The following is an 8,203-nucleotide window of genomic DNA, read 5'->3' on the forward strand; positions in this document are numbered from 1 at the left end:
CTTGTCTTTCTCTGACTGGCTTATTTCACTTAGCATAATAGTCCCTAGGCCCCTCTATGCTGTCTCAAAAGATAAGAGATACTTTTTTTTTAACTTATGCATAGTATTCTATTGTGTAAATGTACCACAGATTTTTAAAATCCACTTATCTACTGATTAGAGGCCTGGTGCACAAAATTCACGCAAGGGTAGTATTCCTAGGACTGGCCGACAATCAGGGCCAATCTGTGGGGCAACTGGTGAGGCAATTGGGGAGCCCTCGTTCTCTGCCAGTCACCTCCCTCTGCGGAGCAACCAGCAGGGTGATCAGGGGATCCCCCCTGGCACCCATCTTGGCTGGCCTGGGGCAGTTCCTGCATTGAGCATCTGTGTACCCGTGGCCAGTGCCTGTTGTTCTGCCATTAATTTGATTTGCATATTAGGCATTTATTATATAGGATGGGCACTTGGTCTATTTCCAGATCTTAGCTATTGTGCTGCTATGAACATAGGGGTGCATACATTCTTTCTAATGGATGTTTTGGATTTCTTAGGATAGTATTTATTGAAGTGGAATCACTGGGTCAAATGGCAGTTCTACGATTAATTTTTTTGAGGAAATTCCATATTTTTTCCCTAATGGCTGCACCAGTCTGCATTCCCACCAGCAGTGTAACAGGGTTCCCTTTTCTCTACATCCTCATCAGGACTTGTCATTAGTTGATTTGCTGATGGTAGCCATTCTGACAGGTGTGAGGTGATACCTCATTATAGTTTTTATTTCTATCTCTCTGATGATCAGTGACTTTGAGTAATTTTTTCATATGTCTCTTGGCCATCTGTATGTCTATTTTGGAAAAGTATATTTAGGTCTGTCTTTTCCCCATTTTTTAATTGGATTGTTTGTCTTCTTTTTGTTAAGTTGTATGAATTCATTTATATATTTTAGATAGTAAACCTTTATCAAATTTATCATTGTCAAATATGTTCTTCCATACAGTGTGCTCCCTTTTCATTTTGTTCAGTTTCTTTTGCTGTGCAGAAGCTTTATATTTTTATGTGATCCTATTTATTTTCTCCATAGTTTCCTTTGCTTTAGGAGATGTGTCTATAAACATAATACAGGAAGAGATGTCTGAGATTTTGCTGCCTATGGGTTCTTATAGGATTTTTATGGTTTCATGACTTATATTTAAATCTTTTATACATTTTGAATTTATTATTGCATGTGGTATAAGTTGGTGATCTAGTTTAATTTTTTGTATGTCTCTGTCCATTTTTCCCTACACTGTTTATTGAAAGAACTGCCTTGACTTTATTGTATGTTCTTGCCTCCTGTGTCAAATATTAATTGAATATAATGGCTTGGGTCAATTTCTGGTTCTCTGTTCTATTCCATTGACCTATATGCCCGTTCTTGTGCCAGTACCAGGCTGATTTTATTACAGTGGCTTTGGAGTATAACTTGATATCTGGTAATGTAAATCCTCCAACTTTCTTCTTTTTTCTTAAGATTACTGTGGCTATTTGGGATCTCTTTTGGTCCCATATGCATTTTTGGATTATTTATTCTAGATCTGTGAAATCTGTTGTTGGTATTTTAATAGGGATTGCATTGAATCTGTAGATTGCCTTGGGTAGTATGGACATTTTAATTATGTTAGTTTTACAAATCCATGAATATGTTATATTCTTGCTCTTGTTTATATCTTCCTCTATTTCTTTTTTCAACATCCTGTAGTTTCTGAGTACAAGTCTTTTAATTCTCTGGTTAAGTTTATTCCTAAGTGTCTTAATTTTTGTTGCAATGTTAAATGGGATTATTTATTTAGTTTATCTTTCTGATAATTCATTATTTGTGTATAAAATGCTATTGATTTCTGGGTTTTAATTTTCTATCCTGCTACATTGCAAAATTTATTTATTAAATCTAGTGGTAGTTTTTAAGTGGAGTCTTTAGGGTTTTTTATGTACAATATCATGTCATCTTTGAATAATGAGAATTTACTTCCTCATTTTCAACTTGAATAACTCTTATTTTTTCTTGTCTTATTGCTGTGGCTAGGAATTCCAGTACTATGTTGAATAACAGTGGTGAAAGCAGACATCCTGTCTTGTTTCTGTTTTTAGGGGAAATGGTTTTAGTGTTTGCTCATTGAGTATGATATTGGTTGCAGGTTTGTCATATTTGGCCTTTATTATATTGAGATATGATCCCTCTATTCCCACTTTGCTGAGAATTTTTCTCAAAAATGGGTGTTTGTTCCCTGGCCAGTTTGGCTCAATGGATAGAATGTCCTATTGCAGACCACAGAGTCCCGGGTTCAATACTGGTCAAGGGCACATACCTTGGTTCTAGGCTCCTCTATGGCGGAGGTCCTGGTCAGGTCAAGTACAAGAGGCAACCAATCAATGTGTTTCTCTCATATTGATATTTCTGTCTTTCCCATTCTCTTCAACTCTCTAATATTCAATGGAAAATTTTTCTTGGGTGAGCAGTGAAAAAAAAAGGGTGTTTGATTGTTGCATGCTTTTTTTGTGTTTATTGATATGATCATGTAATTTTTGCCTTCTAAGTTGTGTAGGTGTTGTATAACATTTATTGATTTGCAAGTATTGCACCAGCCTTGCATCCCTGCAATAAATCCTACTTGATCATGGTGTATTCTTTCTAATATATTACTGGATCTCATTTGCTAATATTTTGTTGAGGACTTTAGTATCTATGTTCATCAGGGAAAGCTGACAGGAACCCTTGTGGTTGGCCACTTTAGGAAATTGTCCTTCATTCCTTCTGAGCATGAAAGTGTTCAAAGACAGCAGTTTAAATACAGAGGAAAGAGACAGCAGTTTAAGTACAGAAGAAAGAGACAGCAGTTTAAGACAGCAGGTTAAGTACTCATAAAAGACAGCAGTTTAAGTACAGAGAAAAGAGCAAATTGGAAACCATGAGTATAGCTTACTAAAAACAGTTATTTCCATTTATGCCTGGATGATCACGGTAATAAAGAAAATGGAACAGGATGTCAGTGTTTTTGTAATTTCCTTCATATCACTTTTAAAAAATGTTTTAATGGAGATATAATTGACATATATAGCATTCTGTACATATTGTTTTGATGCATTTATAGACTACCACTGTAATATTAGTTGGCACTTGTCATGTGATATAATTATCATTTCTTTTTTGTGTGATGTGGACATAAATTATTATTGAGCCATAAGAATGAAGGAAACCTTCTGATTTGTGAAAACATAGATGGACCTTGAGGGCATTATGCTTAAGTGAGATAAGTTAGACAGAGAAAGACAAATACTGTATGATCTCAATTATGTGAAATCTAAAAATCTGAACTTGTAAAAACTGAGAGTAGATGGTGGTTACCTGGGACTGGGAGGTGGGGGAATTGGGGATGTTGTTTAAGAGTATGACTTCTTCCCATAGCTTTTTCAGACTACCTTTACCATGAAATAGAAACTCAGAACCTACTGAACATTTGTTTTCCTTTTGTTGTGGTTGGGATGACCATATTTTTTTTTTACTACAACTTGGTCACTTTACACAGTGAGAGAGTGTGAGATATGCTAGTAATAATGGTATCAGACATAAACTGGAACTGTCTTGTACAAATCCAGGACTTAAGGACATATTAATTATGATGCATGTGTTGCTTTATCTATATCACATGTATCAAACACAAGGCCCGCGGGCCAAATCCGTCCCGCCAGGCCTTGCAATGTGGCCCGCACCGCGCTGTCATCACTGCACTCCGCTGCATTTCCATCACAATGACAGTTTATGACTGTTCAGTAAACCATTCGGCCAGCGATTTAGGCTGGATTTTAGATTTTGGCCCCTTCTCTGATTGAGTTCGACACCCCTAATCTATATTCTAGACATTTGCAAATTAAACCCAAAAATGTTGTGAACTGCTTGGCATAATCTTCTTATTTTCTGACGTTCCTAACACAATATTTTGAATGTACATAGAAGTGCTCTTATCCAAAGTAATTATACCTAGTTAGTTAATTGAAAAAGTCAGGTGAAGGAAAATATTAAATGAACATGACATATACTTACCTTAAACATATTTTTTTAAATAGCTCATCTTTTAAAAAATATATTTTATTGATTTTTTTTTTTTTTACAGAGAGGAAGGGAGAGAGATAAAGAGTCAGAAACATTGATGAGAGAGAATCATCGATCAGCTGCCTCCTGCACAACCCCCACTGGGGATGTCCCACAACCAATGTACATGCCCTTGACTGGAATAGAACCTGGGTCCTTTCAGTCCGCAGGCCGACACTCTATCCACTGAGCCAAACCGTTTTTGGCTATTAGCTCATCTTTTGATCTAGAACCTACCAAGTCATTTTCTTTGAGGATGAGTTCGTTGATTGGTGTTCTATGAATCCTTTTTTTAAGAAACCAAACCTATAAGGCATCTAATTAATGTTCAGGGATGTTTCTTTATAGTGAGTTCCTAAAGATACTTGTAATAAGTAATAGTTCTCTCCTTATATTTTTCATTTTAAAAATACATACACATAACATACAATTCCTTGTCTTAACCATTTAAAAATTGTCGCAGTTTAAGTTCTTACAAGGATATTTCTTGGATCACATGATCTCACACATCTTGAGGAAATAATGAACAACATAAACTGATGAACAAAAACAGACCCAGAGAAAGAGAAGTAGCGACCAGACTCTCAAACCTCAGGGGGATAGTAAGGTAGGGTGGGGGGAAGGGGAAGAGATCAACCAAAGGGCTTGTGTGCATGCATATGGGCCTAGCCAGTGGCCATGGTCAACAGGGGGGTGGGGGCATATGTAGGGAGGGGTTTGGGATGGGAATGTGGGGATAAGAACAATTATGTGAGACCATAATCAATAAAATAAATAAATTAATTAAAAAATAAAAATATGTTTTATTGATTTCTGAGAGAGGAAGGGAAAGGGAGAGAGATAGATAGAAACACCAATGATGAGAGAGAAACATTGATCAGCTGCCTCCTATATGCCCCCCCCCCCTCTTACTGGGGTTCAAACCTATAACCTGGGCATTTTCCCTGACTGGGAATAGAACTGTGACCTCTTGGTTCATAGGTTGATTCTCAACCATTGAATCACACCAAATGGGCATTAATCATTTTTAAGTGTGTAGTTTAGTGTTATAGAATACATTTATAATGTTATATAATCATCACCACTATCCATTTCTCTAACTCTTCTTTAATAATTATCTTTATTGTTGAAAGTATTACAGATGTCCTCTTTCTCCTGCCACTGTCTCCCTCCGCCCCACTTCCACTCCCCTCTCAGGCCTTCATCTCACTATTGTCTGTGTCCATAGGTTATGCATATATGCACATAAGTTCTTTGGTTAATTTCCTCCACCGTCCCTTCCTTCTGAAATACGTCACTCTGTTTCATGCTTCAATGTCTCTGGTTCTACTAGTATTTTTCCCCCATCAGTTTATTTTGTTCATTAGATTACACATATAAGTGAGATCATTTGACACATCTTTGTCTGGTTTATTTTACTTAGCATAATACTCTCCAGGGTAAGAGATCCTTCTTTTTTTTATATAGCTGCATAGTATTCTATTGATTTCCCTAACTCTTTTCATCTTGCAAAACCGAAACCCATTAAAACACTAACTCTCTATTTCCTCCTCTTTCCAATCCCTGGGAACCACCATTCTACTTTCTCTCTCCATGATTTTGACTACTTTAAGTACTTTGTATAAATGGAATTATATAGCATTTGTCTGTTTGTGACTATCTTATTTCACTTAGTATAATATCCTCAAAGTTCATTCATATTTTAGCATAAGTCATAATACCCTTCTTTTAAAAGGCTGAATAATATTCCCTTGTGTTTGATATATCACATTTTTTTTCATCCATTCATCCATTCATGGACACTTGGGTTACTTCCATATTTTAGCTATTGTGAATGATGCTGCTATGAACATGGGTGAACAGATATCTTTTCAAGACTCTGTTTTCAATTCTTTGGGTATATACTCAGAAGTGGAATTTCTGAATCATATTTTTAGAGCCACACTGGTTTTCCACAGTGGTAGTACTATTTTACATTCACACCAGCAGTGCATAAATATTCTAATTTCTCCACATCCTCATCCACACTTGTTATTTTCTTTTCTTTTTTTTAATAGTAGCTATCTTAATGGGTGTGAGGTAGTATCTCATTGTAGTTTTGATTTGCCTTTCTCCAATAAATAATAATGTTGAGGGTGTTTTCATGTGCTTATTGGCCATTTGTATATTTTGAGAATTATATATTCAAGTTCTTTGCTCATAATTTGAATTAAGTTGGTTTTTGTTGTTGTTGTTAAGTTTTAAGCGTTCTCTATATATTCTAGATATTAACCCCAGATTACTTTATCAGATGTATGATTTGAGGAAATTTTCCCAATTCTGTGGGTTGCAGTTTTACTTTGTTGATATTGTCTTTTGATGCACAAAATTGTACAATATTATGAAATCCACTTTGTCTATCTTTTCTCTTGTTCACTCTGCCTTTGGTGTCATGTACAAGAAATCACTGCCAAACCCAATATCATGAAGCTTTTTCTCTATGTTTTCTTCTAAAAGTCTTATAGTTGTATGTCTTACATTTAGTTTTTTTTTTAAATCCATTTTGAGTTAATTTTTATATATGGTATAGGGTAAAGATCCAGCATCATTGTTGGCATGTGGATATCCAGGTTTCCCAGTCACATTTGTTGAAAAGATTGTACTTTTCCCAATTGAATGATTTGGACCATTTTAGAAATCATTTGACTACATATGTGAAGTTTGTTTTGGGGCTCTCCTATTCTATTCTATTCTATTCTATTCTATTCTATTCTATTCTATTCTATTCTATTCTATTCTAGTTTATATGTATGTCTACATGCCAGTACCATGCTGTTTTGATTACTGGAGCTTTAAGAATATTTTGAATTCAGGAAGTATGAGTTCTACAGCTTTGTTCCTTTTAAAAATTGTTTTGAAAATATTTTGGGTCCCTTGATATTCCCTATGAATTTTAGGATTTTTGTGTGTGTATGTGTGCAAAAAAAGTCACTGGGATTTTCATAAGGAGTTCATTAACTCTGTAGATTTGTTTAGGTAGTATCATTATTTTAACAATATTAAGTTTTCCAATTCATGAACATGGACTAATTTTCCATTTGTATCTTATTTAATTTCTTTCATCAATTTTTTTCTAAGTTTTATAGTTGTTTCACCCACACCTAATTTGACAACAATTTTTTTTGTAACAGGCTTGAGATAGCTTTTATTGTAACAGTTTGAGAAAGAGTTTATCTATTAGATATAATTAGTAGGGTAAGTAATCTTGGGAGGACACACTTGTCTGCAGTGCCCTTTAAGCAAGGACACCTTAAGATTAAGCCTAATGATTCTGGTAAACACCCAAGGGTCTGCATATACACAGACTTGTTTGGAAAGGTCAAGGAACAATTAGTGGCACACCTTCAGCCAACATCCCTAGGTTGGAAGTTTTTTCTTTTTTAAAATTTAATAATTTTTTATTTTAATTTAAATTTTAAAATTTCTATACTAATTAAGGTGTTACATATATGTCCTTATTCCCCCATTACCATCTACACCCCCATTCATAACCTCACCCTCCTGTGACTGTGTCCATTGGTTAGGCTTATATGTGTGCATACAAGTCTTTTGGTTGATCTCTACACCTTATCCCCACCCTCCTCTACCTCCCCTCTGAGTTTTGGTGATCTGATTGATGTTTCTCTATCTCTGGATCTATTTATGTTCATCAGTTTATGTTGTTCATTATATTCCATAGATGAGTGAGATCATGTGATATGTATCTTTCTCTGACAGGCTTATTTCACTTAGCATAATGCTCTCCAGTTCCATTCATGCTGATGTAAATGGTAAGAACTTCTTTTTTACTACAGCATAGTATTCCATTGTGTAGCTGTACCACAGTTTTTTAATCTACTCATCTGCTAATGGGCGCTTAGGCTGTTTCAAAATCTTAGCTATTGTAAGTTGTGCTGCTATGAACATAGTGGTGCATATATCCTTTCTAATTGGTGTTTCTGTTTACTTGGGATATATTCCTAGAAGTGAAATTACTGAGTCAAAAGGAAATTCCATTTTTAGTTTTCTGAGGAAACTCCATACTGAGGTTTCTTCACAGAGGCTGCACTAGTATGC

Source organism: Pipistrellus kuhlii, unplaced genomic scaffold, assembly GCF_014108245.1.
Source record: "Pipistrellus kuhlii isolate mPipKuh1 unplaced genomic scaffold, mPipKuh1.p scaffold_m20_p_33, whole genome shotgun sequence".
Taxonomy (NCBI): domain Eukaryota; kingdom Metazoa; phylum Chordata; class Mammalia; order Chiroptera; family Vespertilionidae; genus Pipistrellus; species Pipistrellus kuhlii.